The sequence below is a fragment of the Saimiri boliviensis genome, chromosome 5, assembly GCF_048565385.1.
Source record: "Saimiri boliviensis isolate mSaiBol1 chromosome 5, mSaiBol1.pri, whole genome shotgun sequence".
NCBI lineage: Eukaryota > Metazoa > Chordata > Mammalia > Primates > Cebidae > Saimiri > Saimiri boliviensis.
The window spans coordinates 110,546,076-110,570,256 of record NC_133453.1 but is presented as its reverse complement, the minus strand read 5'-3'; positions in this window follow the sequence as shown (position 1 = coordinate 110,570,256).

Sequence of the window (24,181 nt, the reverse complement as noted above, 5' to 3'; positions counted from 1 at the left end):
GTTCCATTTGCCTTTGCAGGTTTGAAGAGAGAGGTATCCATGTGTCAGGGCAGCAGAGGCCTCAGTCCTACAACTACAATGAACTGAATCTTGCTAACAACTTGAGTCTAAAGGGAATTCCTTTTCAGAACTTGCAGAAAGAAAAGCAGTTCTGCAGTCTTCCAACACCTTGATTTTGGCCTTGCGAGACCTTGAATAGAGAATCTGAATATGTTGTGGCAGACTTCTAATTTACAGAACTATTACGTAATAAGTGGATATTATTTTAAGCTGATAAAATTGTGGTAATACATTATGAATCAACAGAAAACTAATACACTATACATGGTTTTTAAAAATCAAACTATACTATGCATATTTTAAGATATGTTCCTATAAGAACATATTGAAAATAGTATACATATCAAATAGCACATTGACAAAATATTTAATATCTGAATATTTGCTTTTTTCTGGATTATAATTTATGCAAATGATCATCTATTTAAGGACATAGAGACTATTGTTATTTTTGCTATTAAAAACTATGGTATGGTGAGAAGACTATCTTTGTACATCTGTCTCTGTAAAACAAATGTCTTTGTAAAACAATAGGAATAATATGTGTAATCACTGGTTAAATTTTACATGAATATATAGATGAAATGCATAACTAACACAAACAACCAAACCATGGCTATATAAAACAGTCCAACATTTGTGTGTATAAAAGATTACAAGTTAAGTCCCTGAATCTTCTTATACATACAAATGCACGTTTGTGGATACCAAATGAATCTGCAACAATTTCTCTTCCTTACTTCAATCCTCAAGTTCCTGACACTTTGCATTTAATAACTGATGCTTTTCTATGAATTATGCTCTAATTAACTCAAATAGTTAAACAAAGCATGTTATTTCAGCATGTACTATATGTAGGTCCTCGGTTTGTTAGGTTGATAAGAGAAGCACCACAGCTCAGCTGACAGAGGCAGAGATAGCTATCTGACCCACAAACACACCTGCTTCTTTTCCATTGAAAAGTGTGGTTCCTGAGAAGTGACTGCACAGCCATGAAACTTATTTCCCAGAAGACTGTGCATCTTCGTGAGCATAGGTAATAGATTGAGCACAGGAGATCCAGCAGAGGACTTCAGACCATGAGGGAATTGCAAAGTGCACAGATGTAGAAAGCCTGGGCTATGGAGACACTACTTGGAAGAGAATTACAGCAATGCATGTTTGGGCTTTTTATGTGAATGAATAATGTATTTTCATTGTGTTATTTTGGGGTTTTAGAGTTTATAGGAGACAAGAGATAGCATTACTTAAAAATGTATATATATTTATTTATTTTTCTGAGACAGAGTCTTGCTCTGCCCCCAAGGCTGGAGTGCAGTGGCACAATCAAGGCTCACTGAAGCCTCTGCCTCTGGGTTCAAGTGATCCTCTCACCTCAGCCTTCTGAGTAGCTGAGATTACAGGCATGTACCATCACACCCAGCTAATTTTTGTGTTTTTAGTAGATACAGGGTTTTGTCATATTAGCTAGGCTAGTCTCAAACTTCTGGCCTCAAGGGATCTGCCCACTTTGGCCTCCAGAGCTGCTGGGATTACAGGCGTAAGCCACCGTGCTCAGCCAAGATTGCATTACTTTAGCTAATATATGTTCACTCTTTTCTGAGCATAAGAAATAATTGTAAATACAAGTTAACACATAAGAAGTAAACGAAGAATCAATTACTTGCCAAATTTGCGTGCGTGGGAAAGCTGATCATCTTTATAATTACAGAGAGTTGAGAAAAGAATCAGAGGATTATCATTGGACAGGATCACACAAATATTGTGATTACCCATTATGCAAGTGATTACTGGCAACCTCTTCTCTTCTAGGCCCTATGCTGGCTTCCAGGATAGAGATATAACATGGAAAGACAATTCAAGCATCATCCTACTGGAGATCTAGCAGGGCAAGATACACTAGGATCGAAGGCTAACAATTTAAGAATTTACTTGACATGATTCAGAAAAGAGACATTGTATCTCTGTTTCCTCATGGGAATGTTAACCTTTTTTTTTTTTTTTTTTTTTTTTTTTTTTTTTTTTTTTTTTATCCTCAGAAAGGACTTATTTGATAGGAGACAAAAGAACAAATGAAAATTAAATGGAAGGGTGGGCCTGGCAGGGAGGCCAAACCAGAAAACTGATAAAGCATCATGAACAAAACTTGAGATCAGATATGAGTATTTTTGTTATTGAAGTATTGAAGGACATCTGCCTCATTTAAGGGAAGAATATTGAAGAGAAATATTACAAAAGGTATGATGCACTGAGATTAATTTAAGTGAAAAAATAAATTTGATATCCAAAAAGCAAAAGATTTTCAGATCAAAACAAGTATTTCAACTAAAGAGAAAACAAAAGAGGATTTTTGCCAGCTATTAAATAAAGATGGCCATCACCTTAATTAATATTTAATATTTAAAAAAAATAATTGCTGTTTAATTTACTAGAAAAAACAGTTGCAGGCATTAAAATAAAAAGAAAAATATGAAGCTATATGTGCATATGACAGGAATATGATTACATATTTTGGAAACCCAAAAAAGTTCACAGAAAAACTACTCATTGGGCAGGAAAAAGTACAAGATACTGCTGGAACCTCTTACTAAACCAGGCCAGAAAGAAGCTATCAAAGATTACTACCAAAAAGGTGAATACAGCAAACCAAGATGGCACATGTATACCAGTGTAACAAACCTGCACGTTCTGCACGTGTACCCCAGAACTTAAAGTATTTAAAAAGTAAGTATTACAAAATCTGTTACCTTAAAACAACTATGTAAGTACCCAGGAGAAATATTTCAATAACCTGTCTAGAATGGTTGTGGAGAATCTAATATTAGGACTTAATTGATAAATAAGAGTTAATTAGCTAAATGGAGTAAAGAGTGAATAAAGGAAAAATTATCTAGAAAAAATGTCAGAATAAGCAAAAGAAAGAAGGTCATTGCATTTAAAACAGTTTAGTGTAGTGTGACTGTAGCTTGCAGCTCACTGGCCAGGAAGGCAGGTTCCAGGAGTGGTCTGGCATGGGGGAGGGGTGTGAGAACAGGCATTTGACTTATCCTAGGAAAATGGAAAATCTCTGAGGGGAGTGGACTCTAAAGCAGGGATGTCATAGGAATCTAGGAGATTTAAACTTTGCTCTTTATGCTTTTCTTTAGCTTGCAAATTCATAAAAAAATAAAGTTAGAGGTATTTAGGTCTGAAATTCTGGGCCAAAGCCAGTGTAAGTTATTCAGTGGAGGAAAGAAATGAGAAAATGGCACTTAAGGAAGATTAAGGAAACACCAAGGAATGAGTCAGTTACAGAGAAGAAAAATAAGGGCTGGAAGAAAAGCTCATAGTATCCATATGTAAGACATGTGAAGGAGCTGAGTCAAAGAGCTGACATGGTCATAAAAGAATGGGAGAATATGAGATCCTTTGAGGAAAAATGTGATAAGACAGTGACAAGTAAGCTGTGGATGACTGAGAAGAAGGACTCCAAATGACTGAGAAGGCTGAAACAGGAGAGGATCATGCTATCACTTATTAGAGGGAGAGAAGCATTTGTATGGACAACTAACCATGTGAGAATTACAGGCTGTCTGGCATATTTGTAAGAAGTGTTATTGCTGGACTAATAAAAAAGAAAAGAGAGAAGAATTGAATAGATGCAATAAAAAATAATAAAGGGGATGTCACCACAGATTCCATGGAAATACAAACTACCATCAGAGTTACTACAAAGAACTCTATGCATATAAACCAGTAAAATCTAGAAGAAACGGATAAATTCCTGGACACTTACACCCTCCCAAGACTAAATCAGAAAGAAGTTGAATCCCTGAATAGACCAATAACAAGGTCTGAAGTTAGTTGAGGCAGAAATTAATAGCCTAACAACCAAAATAATTCCAGGACCGGATGGGTTCATAGCCGAATTTTACCAGATGTACAGAGTGGAGCTGGGACCATTCCTTCTGAAACTATTCCAAACAATACAAAAAGAGGGAATCCTCCCTAACTTATTTTATGAGACCAACATCATCCTGATACCAAAACCTGGCAGAAACACAACTAAAAAAGAAAATTCCAGGCCAATATCTATGATGAACATCTATGTGAAAATCTTCAGTAAAATACTGGCAAACCAAATGCAACAGCACATCAAAAAGCTTATCCGCCACAATTAAGATGGCTTCATCCCAGGTTCAAGGCTGGTTCAACATACGCAAATCTATAAACGTAATCTGTCACATAAACAGAGCCAAAACCAAAAACTACATGATTATTTCAATATATGCAAAAAAGGCCTTCAACAAAATTCAACAGCCATTCATACTAAAAACTCTCAATAAACTAGGTATCAATGAAATGTATCTTAAAATAATAAAAGCTATTTATGAGAAACCCACAGGCAATAACATACTGAATGGGCAAAAACGGGAAGCATTTCCTTTAAAAACTGGCATACACAAGGATGCCCTCTCTCACCACTCCTATTTAACAGAGTATTGGAAGTTCTGGCCAGAGAAATCACAAAAAAAAAAAAAAAAAAAAAGAAATAAAGGATATTTGATTAGGAAAAGTAGAAATCAAATTGTCTCTATTTGCAGATGACATGATTGTATATTTAGAAGACCCCATGTCTGAGCCCAAAATCTCCTTAAGATGATAAGCAACTTCAGCAAAATCTCAGGATACAAAATCAATGTACAAAAATCACAAGCATTCCTATACACCAATAACAGAGAGCCAAATCATGAGTGAACTCCCATGGACTTTTTTTGGTTGATGGGCTATTAACTCCCATTCCCAATACTCAATTTACAGTACAAAGAGAATAAAATACATAGTAATACAACTAGCAAGTGATATGAAGAACCTCTTCAAGGAGTACTACAAACCGCTGCTCAAGGAAATAAGAGAGGACAGAAACATATGGAAAAACATTCCATGCTCATCATTAGGAAGAGTCAATATTGTGAAAATGGCCATACTGCCCAAAGTAATTTATAGATTCAATGCCATCCCCATCTAACTACCATTGACCTTCTTCACAGAACTGGAAAAAAACACCTTAGACTTCATATGAAACACTAAAAGAGCTGACATAGCCAAGACAATCCTAAGCAAAAAGAACAAAGCTGGATGCATTATGCTACCTGACTTCAAACTATACTACAAGTCTACAGTAATCAAAGTAGTAAGGTACTGGTACCAAAACAGACATATCAAGCAATGGAACAGAACAGAGGCCTCAGAGACAATGCCACACATCTAGAACCATCTGATCTTTGACAAACCTGACAAAAACAAGCAATGAGGAAAAGATTCCCTGTTTAATAAATGGTGTTAGGAAAACTGGCTAGCCATGTGCAGAAAGCAGAAACTGGACCCCTTCCTGACACCTTACATTAAAATTAACTCCAGATGGATTAAAGACTTAAACATAACACCCAACACCATAAAAACCCTAAAAGAAAATCTACGCAATACCGTTTAGGACATAGGTGTAGGCAAGGACTTCATGGCTAAAACACCAAAAGCTATGGCAACAAAAGCCAAAATAGACAAATGGGATCTAATTAAACTTAAGACCTTCTGCACAGCAAAAGAAACTATCATTAGAGTGAACCAGCAACCAACAGAATGAGAAAAAAATATTTGCAATCTACCCATCTGACAAAGGGCTAATATCCAGAATCTACAAAGAACTTCAACAAATTTACAAGAAAAAAAGCAAACAACCCCATCAAAAAGTAGGCAATGCATACAAACAGATACTTTTCAAAAGAAGACATTTATGCAGCCAGCAAACATATGAAAAAATGCTCATCATCATTGGTCATTAGAGAAATGCAAATCAAAACTACATTGAGATACCATCTCACACCAGTTAGAATGGCGATCATTAAAAAATCTGGAGACAATAGATGCTGGAGAGGATGTGGAGAAATTGGAAAATTTTACACTGTTGGTGGGAGTGTAAATTAGTTCAACCATTGTGGAAAACAGTGTGCTGATTCCTCAGATCTCTAGAATTAGAAATACCATTTGACCCAGCAATCCCATTACTGGGTATATACTCAAAGGATTGTAAATAATTCTATTATAAAGACACATGCACACATATGTTCATTGCAGTACTGTTCACAATAGCAAAGACATGGAACCAGTCCAAATGCCCATCAATGATAGACTGGATAAAGAAAATGTGGCACATAGATACCATGGAGTACTATGCATCCATGAAAAAGGATGCATTCATGTCCTCTTCAGGGACACGGGTGAATCTGGAAACCATCATTCTCAGCAAACTGATACAAGAACAGAAAATCAAACACCACATGTTCTCACTCATAGGTGAGTGTTGAACAATGAGAAAACATGGACACAGGGAGGGGAACATCACACAATGGGGTCTGTTGGTGGGTGGGGAGTTAGAGGAGGGATAGCAGGGGATGGGAATACTCGTGAGGATAACACTGGAAGAAATACCTAATGTAGGTGATGGGGTGATGGATGCAGCAAGCCACCATGGCACATGTATACGTATGTAACAATCCTGCATGATCTGCACATGTACCCCAGAACTTAAAGTATAATAATAAAAAAGCAGTGTTATTAAGTGCCTTTAAGTCACTTCTGACTCAAATAAAGACCGCGTCCCCCTCCCACTCACAAATACTGCATTGTGTTTGTGTTTTAATTCGCTCATGCCATAAACATGCAATTTATCAACATTTGGGAGCCAAACACTCTATAATGGTTAAGTTCTTCAAGGAGATTGAAAGCCACTGAAGCCTAGATTTTGAGGATCAAAGTGGCCATTTAAAAAATGTCATGACAAGTAATTAAGTCAGCTGTGGTAAGGATTTTCAAAGATATTCACACAGGAACAAAACATGTAGCTCAAAATGCAGCACAAAGAAAGAAATTGCTTTTATTTCCTTCTGTATCATTTTTATGAATTCTATGGAGGAGGCTTCTTAAAGCAGAGTGCTTCATCATAGTTGGAATTGATATTAAATAAAAATTATTTCTAAAGGTGAAGTTACTACAGTATATGAGAGCAAAAATCGGTGGTCTGGATATGAGTGCACTGGATTTCTGCGCATTTATCTTTGCATACATTTTAAATGGACAGCTGTCAAATTCCTTGCAGATGCTGAATTCAGATTTTGGGACACTAGTTGATGAATCAACATTTTATGTTCTCTCAGGCTGACAGTTTTCTGCTTATCTGTTGATTTGATGGTTATTTTCTCATCTGTTAGCAAAGCAGTGTTTTTTGAATGTTATTGCATCCCACCTTATGGAAACTGGAAAAGTAAAAGTGCTGAGGTCAGAGATAAGAGCTCTGGGTCCCTTAATGGAATGCAATGGAGACTGTGATGCTGGTCAGAGCAATCCTTAGCTTCTATCAAATCAACATCTGTAAATCTAATGATGAAAATTAATATTCAAGTTTTATATCCATTAAATGTGTTAGACTATTTTTAATTTCCTGAAAGTGAAAGTTGTGGTTATAATGAATGACAGTAGCTTTCTCCACTTAATAATTATTAAACTTTATGATAATATATTTTGAGGTCGCAAAACAGGGAACTGCACGTTCAGAACTTCAGGCACTAAGAGGTGTTGTTGCCCATTTTTTGCATTTTAGATTCATATCAATCCTTTGAAGCCACTATTTTCATCCCTATTCCATTGATAAAAAATCCAAAATTTACTGACATTAATAAACTAGCCATTTTAAGTAATTTATGAATGGCGAGGTGAGAGTCAAATCACATACTCACTGTATATCTTTGTCCACATATAAATTCAGGCTAACAAATTTCCCTAATACTTTTTTTTTAGTAAAAATATAAATGTATTTTTTGGAAAACTATAGGAAAAAGAGAATTTAGCTAATAAAAATCTGCAATTGCCTTCCCTGTTGTTATCATTAGCCACTTTTTCATCCTCAATTCTGCAGAAATCAGAGCTTGAGATTATGGCCTAGTTCTGATTATTGCTGGAGAATATGATTCCCAGAGGCAGAAATTAAGAGATGAGAAATGACGTGTGCACGGAGGAGGGCAGGGGCTGATATGAGTATGAGTGAAAGATGTGGTCACCTCTGTAAGTGTTCTGATACTCAGATCTTCAGAGCAGACACATGAAACTCAGGATGGTCCCTATGGAGAAAGTGGATGCATTTAACCATAAGCTCCCATCTCCATTGGTTGAAGGTTTTCCTGTGAGGACTTAGGGGCCCCTGCCCCATGCTATTTGCAGGATATACATCCTGGGGTACCAACCTGACATCCAATGAAGGGGGGCTTGGCCAGGCCCTGGGGCAAGGCCTTAGCAGGTGGCTCCTGTTTGAAGTTAGAGACCACACAGGAACGGCGTCTGCAGTGATGCCTAGGAGCAGAGACAAGCCATGTCAAGATGAGATAAGTTGGTGCACATGAAGTGACTGACATATTCATACATAGATATGTTCATATTACATTTATATGTGTGCACATACTATGATTATCCTTCATGCATCCTTTTAATAAGGAGCTGTGTGTGTGTGTGTGTGTGTGTGTGTGTGAACTCCCTGTTGTTATCACTATATACATATACACACACAGTCATATACACACACAGTCAGAGTCATCACAGACATAAGGTATTCTGAGAAAAGTAGATGGACGAGGACCAGCACAAAAAATGTTGTCAGTGTTCTAGTAGAATTATGTGAGTGGTCCTCAAAGCAAACAAGTGGTCAGTTCTCCCTGTAGGGAAGCTCAGGAGTAAGAAGCTGGTGTTTCCAGACAAAGGACACTCGACTGTTCAGAGACAACATCACGACAAAGCTCTCTTCTATGGATTTTAGAAACTAACCCAAGCCTAAAACCTAGATCCAAAGGTGTTTGTTAGATAGGCAAATGAAATGATTCTTTTTTTTTTTTTTTCATCCTGTGGTAGAGACTGTTCTCCTAGTAAGATGGTAGGTTGAAGAAAGATTTATGGAAAACCATTAGGAAGTAATGATACTTTGGACAAGATGTGTTTGGACTCTGCAATGAGTGGCTGAGGTTGGGGTAGGGTTTGAGAGAGGAATGGAAATTCAGGAGATATTTCCCTGGAAGAACAAATAGGAAACTGTGTAATAAGTGAAGCAAGGAAGAGCATGGAAGTCACAGGTGTTTACAATGAGTCTCTCTTAGGTAACTGCATAAATTAAATAGTGATGCCATTTAATCAAGGTGACATGCAGGTGAAGAAGTTTAAAGGTAAGGGAATCAATGACATTTGGCTTTGTGTGTGTGATGTTTCAGGGGATTTATGTAGCGTGTATGTGTGTGTGTGTGTGTGTGTGTGTGTGTGTATGTGTGTGTGTGTGTGCCTGAGTATTGTCCAAATGCAGATGGCAGATTAACAATTGCTTAGAGGCCTCCAGGGACAAATCTGTGTTTGTTGAAGCCTGGGACAGGATGCATGAATACAACAAAAGTACAAAAGTTGGGAAGAAAGACTGAGAACAGGATGTGGAAATCCAGTACCCAAGGCAGCCGAGGAGGGGCTGGCAGGAGGTTTTGCTTTTCCAGAGAAGACACAAGGAAGTGGTTGTGGAAAGCCAAAGAAGAAGAAAGTCTTCAGATGCTACAGTTACATTCCTGATGCCATGTAGAGATGCAGACAGATGTTATAGAGGTGTGCTTGGACTTCAGCAGTTATAATCACCGATGCCCTGGGGTAACAGTGAAGGGACGTGACAGAGGCTGAACACAGTGAATTTTGGTTTGGGGCAGGTGGAGAAGGCAGGGTAGAGCAGAGGAGCAGGCATTAAGTAGACACAGCATTGATAGAGCGGAGGTGGTAGAGGAGGAAACAGGACAAAGTTGATTTTCTTGAAAAGAATTATCACTATCACATTAGAATGCTGAAAAGTCTCACACAGAGAAGGAAAGGCTCAATGTTACAGGAAAGCAGTGAACAATGAACAGGGCAAGCTTTGAAAGTCGGGTTGGGAAGGTGCAGCTAGTGTTTTCCGTTGTCAATTGTTTACTTTTTGTCTTGGCTCTGTCCCGAATCAGTCGTGAGAGCCACGAATCAGCTGTGTGCACTTAATGTGTTCATGTCTCTTTTTCTGATTTGGAAAATGAAAGTTTGAATTGCATGATATATGAGACTTATTCTAGACTTGAATAAATATACTTTAAGGATGCAAAATCATCACACCTTATGAGAAAACTGTGTGGACTTCTGCTATAATGTGTACCTTTCCTTGGCCAGTTTCAAATATGTTGGCTATTTTGATGGAGGCATGGGCAATGAGAGACCACTGGGGCCTTAACAGACAGTCTGAGTCAGGAAAGGTTGTAACCTTCTGGATCTTCATATCCATCACCCAGTGACCTCCCCTTGCCCCCGCTATCTCAGGGGGATACATCCTAGAAATTACTGTCATTGAAATTTAATAGGAAACACATTGCTTTCAAGGACACTCATCTTGTTTGGAAAGACACTCATATTCTAATGCAAACAAGCTCTCCATGCTTAATTTTATTTTGTATGACATATGGCATCATGACTATATTTTTAAAAGATCTGGAGAATGCTCTCTGTAAGCTTAAGCATAAAACAAAATGGCTCCATGGCTCCCAGGACTGCCGGTGACTGCGTGTAATTAATGAAGAGGAGGCTAATTAGGACCAAGGGTTGCAGCAGGCGATGATTTTCTCCAGCTGCCCTTGGCACCTGCTGACAGCTCGCAGCGACCCTTTGCTCCTCTGACTATCATCTGAGAATTTGTAGTCTCAGATTGCCCCATTAAAAAACAGAGAATGAAGAGGTAACCATCCTGTTAGGTCATCTTTAACAAGCTTTCACTAGAGACAAGAGGCCCAAGTCTTCTGCGGAAACTCTAATGACTTCCCCGTTCATTATATATGCTTAGCAGACTGGATTCTGTAGTAGGCTAGAGAAAGCGATATTAGGATAACGATGCTTGCCCTTTTAGTGCCCACTTCAGTCTGTTTCCTTGTCGAAGGAAGTCTCTAAGTTTACAGGATTACGGTGATTTTATCACAGGTGCCCAACCCCCTTTTAGAACTCTGCCATTCAGCATATCCACCTGCTATAACCATTATTATGGCAAGGATAGTGTTCTTTTAAGTTTCTTAATTTCAGAAAAGAGAATGCTCATTTAAACTTAATAAGTAGCTAATTTTAGACATAGAAATGTGGAGAGCCAGAAGCAGAGAAATAAATGTGTGGAATGAAATATTGTAAATATTTTTAAATTCCAGATATGGTCTGAAGTCCTTTAGTGGAAATGGGAATATACTGAGTTATTTAACAAAACACAAGAATAGTAGGAATATTAGAGCCAGGGACAAGAACTTAACTGTACCTCTCTCTATCTTATCTCTGCTCCAATTGTAACCAGACCCAGGTTCGGCTGCCCGCCACTCAAAAGTTAAACCCAAGAGGCGCGGATTGGGGGGAAGGAAAAGCAGGTTTTAATCATAAAGCCAGCAAATCGAGAAGAGAGCAAAGTAGTCTTCTAAATGCCATCTTACATTTTATAATTTAGCACAGGGTTTTTAAAGAAAAGCCTCGTGCAGGAGACGCGTGGGAGTGGTGCAACGTGCAGGGTCTGTGTGTCCTGCTGTGACTAATTTCCTGTCCAGGGGGCTGGCTGGCATGATTTTGACTTCAGCCTGATGGTGGTAGACTAAGTGTTTGTGACTCTCCCTGAGTGGGAGGATTCCTCAACAAGGGCTCCATGTCTGGTTTGTTTCAAGATGAACCTCTAAGATTTCTAAGAGTGAGCATAATTAAATAAGCATTCATGGCTGGACAGGAGGGTCTAGGGAATGAGGGAATGAAGAAGTGAGAGCAGAAAAAATGCAGAAAACGGGAGGGGGTGATTTTCAGAACCAAAGTCGCTGGTTATGCTTTCCACTTGAAGTTTCATTCTTTAATACTTTCTTCATGAAGCCAGAATTCCAGCTCTCGGCACCTTCAGTCTCACACCTTCCCAGGCTTTCCCCTAGATCTTGTTTCAAAAAAGAAAAAAAACACTAAGTAATAACACTAGCCTGCATCAGTGCACTTATTGACCCCTTGGAATACCACGTGGTCAGTCAGGCAATATTGATGGGGCTATAGGGGGCCGTATAATTACCAGTCCTCATGAGATCCAACTAGTATTGAGGAGGTAAAACGTCCCCCAAACAGGGGATGTACAGGGGGTGTGTGTGAGGAGAGAACTACATGTATGCACTGCATATGGTTAGGGTAGAAAAGAAAGAGTAATTTTATTTATTTGGCATGTCTGAGACATGCGTCATAAATTAGGTGGTGCCAGCGTCGAGACTTGAGCCTTGAAAGACAACCATGTGATCAGAAAAGTGAAGTAGGCCTCCATGCAGATGAAATAACACAGACAGGAATGCACCATAATGGGAAATGCACCTGGATCAGCACCAAACGGAACAGGTAAGGTGTTGGGGTCTCCATGGCACAGGCTGGAGGAAAAGGGTCTCCTCTGCCCTTGCCTTCTGTGCTTGGGAATTTGGTATTAATCTCAAATTAAATGGGAAGCCCTTAAAGGATTTTAGCTGGATTTACCTCTTTTAAATTTTTATTTACATAACTTTATTGAATTTCAACTGGGAAAAAGGTAGAGAGGAAGCCATACAGACAGAAAGACAACACGATGAGAAGGCATTCTAAATTCAAATTCATCATCAATTTGTATTTTATATTTTAATGAAAGGAAAATTGGACAAATTGGTAATTTTTATTACATTTTACAAGTTATTTTGGCTGGTCCATTGTCAATCATGCAAAATACTTGAGTAGTTAAAATGGCTTCAATTTTTCTCAGTTGTTGATTTTTTTTTTTTTTTTTTTTTAAGACAGAGTCTCGCTCTGTCTCCAGGCTGGAGTGCAGTGGCACCATTTCAGCTCACTGCAACCTCTGCCTCCCGGGTTCAAGTGATTATCCTGCCTCAGCCTCCCAAGTAGCTGGGTCTACAGGCATGCGCCACCAAGCCCTGCTAATTTTCCTGTTTTTAGTACAGACGGGGGTTTCACTACGTTGGGGGTGTCTCATCGGTCTTGATCTCTTGACTCCGTGATCTACCTGCCTCAACCTCCTAAATTGCTGGGATTACAGCCGTGAGCCACCGCATCAGGCCCTATATAGATACTTTTTTCTTATTAGATGCTTGAGTGGCATGAGTCTCTTAATCACTTAAAAATTAAAGCATTGGCCAGGTGTGGTGGCTCATGCCTGTAATCCCAGCACTTTGGGAGTCCAAGGCGGGTAGATGACGAGGTCAGGAGTTCAAAACCAGTTTGGCCAAGATGGTGACACCTCATCTCTACCAAAAATACAAAAATTAGAGCCAGATGTGGTGGTAGGTTCCTGTAATCCCAACCACTTTGGAGGCTAAGGCAGAAGAATCGCTTGAACCCGGGGGGCAGAGGTTGGAGTGAGCCGAGATCATGCCACGGTACTTCTGCCTGGGCAGCAGAGTGAGACTCCATCTTAAAAAAATAAAATTAAATTAAAGCATCATCAATCAGCACTGTAGAGTTAGGAATATCAACCATCCCATTCTGCCTTGGATATTCATGGTAAGTGTGATCAGAGCCTCACTTCATATTAGTAAGACAAAAGCAAAAACAAAACAAGAGAAGAGACAGGATAGAAAAAAAAAAAGGAAATAAAAGTACTGGCCCTTATAAATCTATAATTCAGACTGCAAAAGAGTGATTTTACTGTTTAGAGAAAAAGAAAATAGTGGACTTTGTTTTATATGTGGAAAACTGTGCCATGTAACCTTTAGAAGGCTGAGTATAGGCCGGGCGCGGTGGCTCAGGCCTGTAATCCCAGCACTTTGGGAGGCTGAGGCAAGTGGATCTCGAGGTCAAGAGATCGAGACCATCCTGGTCAACATGGTGAAACCCCGTCTCTACTAAAAATACAAAAAATTGTCTGGGCATGGTGGCGCGTGCCTGTAATCCCAGCTACTCAGGAGGCTGAGGCAGGAGAATTGCCTGAACCCAGGAGGCGGAGGTGCCGAGATCGCGCCATTGCACTCCAGCCTGGGTAACAAGAGCGAAACTCCGTCTCAAAAAAAAAAAAGAAAAAGAAGGCTGAGTATATTGTCTTTATAACTAATACTTTAATTATATATTTGCCATCAGGTCTTCCATTAATAATATAGTCAATGCAAACAAATAGCTGGGTTTTATACACTAAAAATTTCTACAATTTTAGGCCATTTCTGATATCCCAGTGCGATAATCAGCTGTGTGATCTAAGATTCTAAGCCTCGGAGTCTTTGTAACTGGTCTGGTCTCAATCCTTTCTCTAATCTGCTATGCGAATTTTTAGTAATTTCATCACTTGACTCATTTTCTAAGCTATAGAAGAAGCAATCTGTATAAAGTCTCTTCTAGCATGGAAATTCACAAATTTATACCACTGATGTTTTGAGGATATGTAATATTTCTGAAAACGAAAAGCACATGCTGCCCTTTGCCAGACAAAGAAAACAAAATTGTCTTTCACAAGCCCCTTTTGTTTAAAAACAGCCTCATTCCAGATAGGGGCATTAATGGGGTCATTTTAAAGTTAGTCAGCCTCTGTGTTTTTTCTTCCAAACTACCAGTTGTTACTGTATTTTGATGCTTGAGTTTTCTTGTTTCTAAATCATGGCTCTGTTTACAGTGTTTCTTGAAGAACAACCTCTTAAAATGATACTATCTACAATTTCACTGCCACATCACTCAAACTCAATGGATAGCTTTGTAGCAACATCTCTCGCGTCACAACTATTTTTCAGGAAGAAAAGCAGGTTTTTAGACTGGGAGAGGGCATCTGGCTTCTCGACAAGTACTATAACATGGTATTTGAGGCCAGATTCCAGTAAAAGATCAACAGAGGTCATTCTCATTTCGAAAGGAAAAAATAAAACAGCTCAGCATGTTTAAGCCAAACATATTGAATTAGGAAAGCTAAGAGATACTCATTTTCTGTCTCTTCCTATATCTTCCCAGGTAAAAAGACTATCTGCATTCCAATGGTAAAACAATTTGTATTTACTGGCCATTCATTGAAAATGATTTCCAGTTTATCCCATTGTATTATTGCTTTTCAAATTTCATATCTAATGTCTATCCATCATATAATTCTTCCACAGACATCCTGCTGATGCAAATGAGTCAAATCCAATATCACTTATAATTTATTTAAAAAAAACTAAATTAAAACATAATAAATCTACTTTTTACCTTTTTACTACTCTTGACAAATGTATTGATCCAGGCAATTTATTAATCTTAGCAAAGGTTTACTTTGCAAATATAATTATAGAAAATAGACACCTGGAGGCACTGTTATTATAAGCAAAAAATATAGAAATTACTTTGGAAGATTTGGTAATATACATCAAAATTAAAAATAAATGTCTTTGACCTAGTGAAAACTCTACTCGTTAGAAGTCACCCTTCCTTCAGGCAACTCTGTGTGTGTGTGTGTGTGTGTGTGTGTATTTAGATAATATTTACATATTTATATATCCATCTATATCTATCATATATCTATCTTTCTTTCTTTTTTCTTATCTTTCTATGTATATATCAGAGACATAAGTAATCAAGAAATTAAATGACCGTCAGTGGGAAGTGGATAAAGCATACTGAGATGCATTATATAGATGAAAAGATAAAATGCTAAGCAATTTTTTAAAATGAACTAGATATATATGTACTAATTAGGAGATACTTCTGACATAAAACCCAGGTGCAGAATAAAATTGCTGTATTCTCTCGTCGAGTGCTACAGGGATAAACAGTTTTATGTGCAAACATATTTAAAAATTTCTAATGGATGAAATGCTTAAACTATTTCTGAAAGAAGGAAAGAGAACTGACCATAGAAATTGACTCTGGGAGTGGAACTAGGATACTGCAGACTGCATAAAAGGAAGGTTGTATTTTCATTGACTATGCTTTTGCATAGTTAGAATTGTTGCCATGTGAAAATGTTACTTTCATCCAGGAAAGCTCCTTAAGATAAAAGCAAGATTAAAATCAAAATAGATCATGGCCTTCTTGACTGCAGTGTCCCTTTGGTGATTCCCATCATCTTGTCCTTGACTACAGCAGTTCCCAGAAATGTCCAGACATGTATTCCTCTCTTTGCCCAAAATGTCCTTCCGTCATTGTCCTCCCAGAAAATACTCCCTCGTCTCTCAAAACTCAGCACAATACTCAGCTCCTTTATGCATGTTTTTCTGCTTGTCAATGTGAACAGATGCTGTGGACTTCTTGTCCCACCTCCATGCTGAGCCCCACTCCCTGCGACCACCCACCACCCCATCTCAGACACTGTCTGCTGTTGCAGAGAATTGGGCCGGTAAAGACTGCATTTCCCAGCTTCCTTTGCAGCTATGCTTCTTGATGTTGCATCAATTCTGTCGTTCAGGTGCTCTCGGGTCACATTGTAAGGTTCTTCTGCAGCAGTGTCAAAGTATTTTAGCATCCAGCCTCTTTTCTCCTTTGATGTCCAAGAGGCATTAAGGTATGTGGCACTGATGGTGACTACAGTGTCCTGCTTTAGGCTTTTCAATTCTAAGATCGCAGCTAAAGCACTTTGTTATTGGACTCAGTAGTCTGACTGATAGATTCATGGTAGTAACTATCCCCTGGATCAGTTCTGCAGCATTTGAGAGTCATTCCTGGAGGGGCTGCTACAATCACACTCTCATAAAAAACAAGTTCAATGAAAAGCCTCAGAAATATAAGCAAATACTGTCTCATTTCATCATAAAAAATTCAAAAACAGACAAAACTATCTTGTGCTAATTGAAGCCAAGATAGTGGCTAACTTTCTTGTGGGAGGAACATGGCTGGGTGTGTCATAGCGGAGGCAACTCGAGTTTTATTGATCTTCCATTTTTTAAAATCTGGGTGGATAATGTATTTATTTGCTAACTTAATTCAATGAACTATAAATTGACAATTTTGATATTTTTCTGCTTATAAAGATATATTTCAATAAAAAACATTTTACTTAAAATTATAAATTTGATAAAAATCATTTTGCTATTTGTTTGGTTTTACTTGTGTCATGTGTTGTATTGTACTCTCAAAAGAGATACATTAAAGCCCTAATCCCTCGTGCTTGTGAATGTGGTCTTAATTAGAAATAGGGTCTTTGTGGGTGCAATCAATTTAAAAAATCATGTCATCAGCCTAAATTAGAGTGGGCAGTAACTCTAATAACTGGTGTCCTTATAAAGAGAGAGACATTTAGACACAGACAAACACAGGGAAGGTAGCCATGTGATGACAGAGGCAAGGACTGGATTGATACATCTGCAAACCAAGGAATGCCATGAATTGCCAATGATCATCAAAGACAAGGAAGAGTCCAGGAAAGATTCTTCCCCGGGGCCAGCAGAGAGAAAATGTCCAGCAAGCACTTCGACTTCAGACTTTCAGCTTCCAGAACTGTGGGAGAACAAATCTCTGTTGTCTACCGTCTTAAGCCACTTAACTTTTCCACTCTTACACAAGAGCAAAACAAAAGTCCATCTTGTCTAGAAAACTAAACGTCTTCACATGTTATACTTAGAGTGAGTTCTGCTTCCTTCACTGAACGCCAAATGACAAGATCAACTCTTGTCAGGAGGTGGCCCTCAACATACCCTCTCTCTCTACTCAAGTTATCATCACCTTTTCTTTTACATTTACTTGCCATTCAAACCATTTTATGAGTACAATAAACTTACGTTAGTAGGTTTTATTTTTACATGTAGCCACTGCATGGTTCTTTGAACTGACTGAACATGGACTATGCCATGGTGACCCCTGTGACCCACACATCCACCTCCAAATGGACTCCTGGAGCCAGAAAGTCTGAGTCAACCTTGTGATACTGGACAGTGCAACCTGATTAACCAACCTGGAAACATTTTGCCATTGTTCCTGCCTCAACTGATAAGCCAACTTTGTAACACTGGACTTTGGACCTTGTGACACCCAGCCCCCCCAGGCAACACCTCCCGGCTTGCAAAAACCACCCTGAACTGCAACTTCTGTAACTTTCCACTGCCTGCCACAAACCTATAAAACCAACTCCTATCCAACCACCCTCTGTTGACTCTTTTCAGACTCGGCCCACGTGCATCTGGGTAAATAAACAGCTTTGTGCCTCACACAAAGCCTTTTCAGGTGGTCTCTTCATTCAGAGCACACTTAACAGCCACCATTTACTAAGTGCTCACTATATATGGGTTAGGTGGCCACTATCCCTATTTTACATATGAATAGACTTAAGCTTCAGACAAATTAAGTAACTTGCTCAAACTTTCTCAGCTAAAAACTTAAAAAACAATATTTGCATAACATATCTCCAAATTCAAGAACTGACAGCCTAAACTGCTGCTATGCAATTCAGTGTTAACAGAAAACCAAACATTATGGATTATTTAAAAGACGTTTATTTTGAGCCAATGTGAGTGACTGTGGCCCAGGGAACATAGTCTTAAGAGGTCCTGAGAGAGTGCACCCAAGGAGGCTGGGTTACAGTTTGGTTTTATACATTTTAGGGAGATAGGAGTTCCAGGCAAGGAGGTAAATCAATACATGGAAGGTATACACTGGATTGGCCCCAAAAGGTGGGGCGTCTTGAGGCAGCGGCTTACAAGGATTCTTTCGGGTTATAGAAATTCTTTGGTTGACAATTGTTTGTGAGAGTTAAAGACTTGAAGTCAGTAGGAAGGAATGCTTGAATTAAGATAAAGGGATTGTGGGGGCCCAGGCCCTTGTTGTGAAGATGAAGCCTCACAGGTGGCAGCCCTCAGAGAGAATAGAAGGTAAATGTCTCTTTTCAGACTCTAAAAGTGTCACATTCTCAATTAATCTGTGCTAGATCTGGGAAAGGTCTGTCTATATTAATGGGGATTCTCTATAGATACAAATTTTCCCCCACAAAAAGATGGCTTTGCAGGGCCATTTCAAAATGTTTCAAAGACATATATTTCAGGATAAAATATATTTTTCCCCTTTGGGCTCTGTCTGTCATGTGATGCTATACTGGAGTCAGATTAGAAAGTTAGCCACTTTATACCAGGATAATTAAAAAAAAAAATTAAAGAGATTTTATGGTTTGTCGGATGTGACTTAATCCTTACCTTAGCTCTTATTCATAATTTGGTATCTTAGTGCCATAAAAAGTCTGTTTTGTCAGACTTGCGATGCCTATTTTATTTTAACACCGGTCAGTTGTGCCTAAGCTTCAAAAAGCAGGAGGTATAATGAGGCTCGTCCAGCCTCTCTTCCTATCATGACTGGGAATTCAATTTTTCAGGTCTCTCTGTGGTCCACTTGGCCAACAGGGGGTCCACTCAGTTGATTAGGGGCTTCGGATTTTATTTTTGACTTACAATAGTTACACTAGTGAGTGAAATTTCTGCTCTTTCAATTAGTGTGTTTAGAACATTTATATCAAAGGTAATTATCACTATGTTAATGGTTAAGATTTTAATATTCTTATTATATTTTCTTTGTGTCCCGATTTTTTCTTTTGCTGCCTTTCCATGAATTACTCTTGACCTATATATAACGTTTTTCTGCTTATCTGCTTGTATAGTTCAGTAGCAGTTCCGCTACATAAAGCAATATGCAAGAAGTAGAACGTTAACAGTCTGTGCTATCAACATGTTAGCCTGACACGAGTCTTCTGCCATCAACATTTTACTACTTTGAGTCAAGTGTGGAAATTTTACTTCTATTTAGGTGCCTTTAGCTTCTCCTCTTTCAAATATATTTTAATCTAATATTATTTTCATTTCTATGCTCAAATATGGTTTTTTAAACTCAAGAGGGAAGAGATAGTCTATTGTATGTCCCAATATTTTTGCTTTCTATTTTTCTTTCTTCATTCCAGATGCTTCAAGATTCTTTCTTTTATCAAGTCCACCCCTTCCCACTCCTCCTCACCCACCTTTTCCTTTATTGAAGAATTTCCTGCAGCCAACCATTGAGGACAGGTTTACTGGCAACAAATCCTTTTACTCTTTGTTCATCTGAGAACACTTTTATTTCTCCTTCATTCCTGAAGGATAGTTTCACTACATAAAGAAATCTATATCTTCTCTTTCAGCGCTTGAAAAATATTGGCCAATTACTTCTGGCTCCATGGCTTTTGTTGAGATATCTGCTTTCAATCGAGTTGGCATTCTGCTATCTGTTTCATTTCTCTCTGACGGCTTTCGAAATATTTGTCAGATAATCTGATTCATCTCACTGACTTTATCAATAGGCTTTGTTTCATTGAAGTAGTGATTTTCTTAGTTCTTGGTAGGTTGGGTAATTTTATTTTTGTCTTATAGACAAAGTATTCTGGATACTTTGTTATGTTAATAGACTCTGGGTGCTATTTACTTATTTATTTTCCTTTTTGAGCTATAAGTGACAAAAATTATATACATGTATAATAACTATTTTTAGTATTTAATTTTAAACACTAAATAAATTAGTATTAGCATTGGTATTGAATTAGTCAAGTTGTTTTTTAACTTAACAGTATATTATGAACATTATTCAGTATCAACAAATTTAATTCCAAAACATTGTTTTTAATCATTGCATAACTTTCCAGTATATAAATGGTACCATGCTACATATAACCACTCTACTATTGCTTGACATTAGAATTGTTACCAGATTTTCATAATTACAGTCATATTTTAGCACCTTTATCCATACATAAAGGTGTAATGTTTTGATGTATGTGCACATTCGGAAATAACTATCAAAATCAAGCCATTTCACATATCTATTATCTGGGTGCTATTTCCATCTTTTATGTTATCAGGCAGTTGCACCATTTAGGTGACCATGCTGGTTTTAACCTGCTTTTATGGGCTATAGTTTCAGTGACTACTGAATCTTCGGAGCCTTTGAGTCACTGTTTTGACGTAGTTGTTTCATTGGGCACCTCTGAGGCTCCCACTGCTCCCTACTTGTGTAGCCTGTGGGAGTAGAAGGGGTTTTCCTAGGATGTGCCACCTGATATCTGCCAACGGGGGGAAGGATGTCTCATGATCCTAGGATCTTCCCAAAAGGTGTCATTTCCCGACTCCTCGCCTCTTCCTCCCACTGCTTCAGTTTCTCTAGGTAGAGAAACAGTCTTGCGACTCTGTAGAAAAAGAGGCTTCCCTAGCTAGGCTGCTTGCTGTACTTTGGACCCTATTTGTGGTTTCATTTTCTGCCTCCTCTCTCAGTAGGACAGGGAATGTCAGGCCCAGTAAAAGAGAATGCTTTCCTGCTGCTTATTATGAGCAGGGCTCCCAATCACTCTCCCCTTGCTAGTGGTGTTGGTGCCACCTGATGTTGTCAGAAGGACAGTTGTTAGATCGGATGTGTAGGGGAGGGCGGCAATGACATAGGGATGGGTGAACCTGCCTGGACCATCATTTGCTGCTAGGTTGGGTCAGAGAAAGTGCCATGTTTTGGTGGCCTTCTGTGGGTGGGGGATATAAGACACACTGCTAATGTGTTGTTCCTCAAGATGGCTTTGACCACTACAATGTGGTAGAGGAAACACTGTGCCAGTTTCTGAGCCAAGGTCCTCAGAGACAGGAATATTTCCGTTTTCTTAGAACACGTGTTCTGCATGAAGTTGGTACAGTACTCTGAGACTGGCAGACAACAGGAAGCCCAGGGTAATGTGGAGAGGTTGCATAGAGAGAGGATTCACCAGATCAGTGTTCAGTGAAGGCACCTTAAGATACTTCCAAACTCAGTCGCCATCTGACTGCACTGTATGAATGACTTTAAATAAGAACTGTACAGCCAACTCCTAGACAACAAAGCATAATAATTATTTTAAACCACTAAATTCTGGGGTTTATTATACAGTAATAGATATTATACATATTATACATAGTAATAGCATATTATACAGTAATAGATAAGCAGAACATAGAGGCAATATATTATTTTGCTGATCTCATAAGCTAATTTTGAAATTTTATTTTATTTTTGATTTTTTGGATCTTTGCATTGCATTTGGTTTTTCAGAGTTCTATTTTGTCTTTCTGCTCTCATCATTAGAAATTCTCCTCATGTGTCTGTCCATCCTGTGTCAAGAGCAAAACTCTGGAATTAGATAGGAACTTCTATGAGATGGGAGGGGCTTGCTGATGGATAGGTTTCTTTACAGGGGTTTTGAGCAACTGCCCTGTGGTGCTGGGGGTGGGGAGGTCTCTGGGTCTACATTTTCCCTGGTTAATGGTCTCTAGAAAATAAACCTTTGTTCTTGCCACGGTGGGAAATCAAGTCCTAAGGTTCTAACTATTTTTATTCAGACTTTAAACCATATCTCCTTTCAGCCTTATCCTTAGCCATGCCTGCCTAGCTGCCTAGTGTCTCTCACTCCTGTGGCTTCACAAGGTCTGTTCTGGAAAGTTCTGTGTTTCTTTTTGCATTCTATTCTGCCACACTATTTACTCACCACCTTTCACATTTTCCAAAAAAGTGAGAATATCATTTCTCAGTTGTCACCTATCCTACCCTCTTAGCCTATGTGAATGTATATATTTTTTGCTCTTCTGCTATAATTTTAATGAGTTTTCTAAAGGAAGTGGATATCAATATATGTATTCAATTTACTGCATTTAATCAACAATTCTCTATCAATGTTTATTTATATCTCAGTATAAATAAATGTGCTTTTAAACAACTTACATGAGGAAGTTCTAAAAATTATGTTTGAGACCTTAGACAAAGAAAAAAATATATGATGTTATTGACTAAAAATAATTGAGGAAATATGAATAAAGATAAAATAAGTATAGAATCCAAGACTGAGGGCAATATGTTAAATATATATATATATGTATGCCAGTCAAAGATAACACTGAACTTTCCTGAACCCACTATAAAGAGGGAAAGAAGATCAAAACATGAATAAAAAATAAAAGCAAACTAATGGCTAGCAACATAACTATTTCTATTTATGACACCTTAGGGATATTTACATCATGTCTTCTTTGAAGAGAAGACTAACACTGTAAATATTATCATCAATAAAACCCCTAAAGTAAATAAAATAGTAACAACAGAGGCCAGTTCATATAATTCTCAAGGTAAGTCAATAATGTAACTCAAACAAGTTAATGCTGGTATATATACAGCACTTGATATCAATTGGAGGACATCTATGAATCATAACATTTCATCACATAATGAGAGGAATGTTGCCAGCTGAATGAATTATTAATAGTTTTTGGCTTGGCTATGAAAAATAAAGTAATAGTCATTTTCTATTATTGCTGCTAATAGTATATAGTAAAATAATTTTATTACTGTGTGTTAATAATGTTTTTAATCTGTGAACATGTACCTCCCCCTAAAATATAGATCAATGTTAATTAATTTGTCACAGTTGCTATGTCTTAAACAAAATGAAACATTCTGAAAACTACACAAGGTATAAGCTAGTTTATTTAGCAAAATGTTCAACATGAGGTGAAGTCAGCTCTTCAATTTATCTGAAAAAAAAACTGGCAAATATTTTATGCACACATATGTTGTTAAAGTCAGATAAAATTGTTTCAGAGACACTTTGGAGACTCAGAACAAGACCTAAGCTCTGCCCTTGCTTCTGACAATAGCTTTTTGTGTGATGTTGAACAAACATCTTCATTTCATCCTTTTAAGAGATGACGTAAACAATTTAAAAATCATATGTGACTTTGTATTCTAAGACTTATGCATGATGGCAGTATCTTCCATATATAGAACGATATTAAAAACCCTTTAATTTTCCTCAGTAAATCATTGCAGAGGGTTTAATTGGTATATAGTCTCCTGTTATGCAGCATATATGGGATGGAAACTTGACAGGACATTATGAAGGACAGCATGACCAGTATGTTAAGTTTATATCTGGCTCTGAGCCAGAACAACAGTAAAATAATAGCCATTGAACATTTCATCTAGTAAATGCACCCATCAGTCATGCAGTGATCCCACACTTCTTGGCACTGACGGATGTAATCACCATCAGTTCATTTCAATCTTTTAAGCCACTTCACTCCTGATCAGAGAATAGTACATGGATTTCACACAAGGG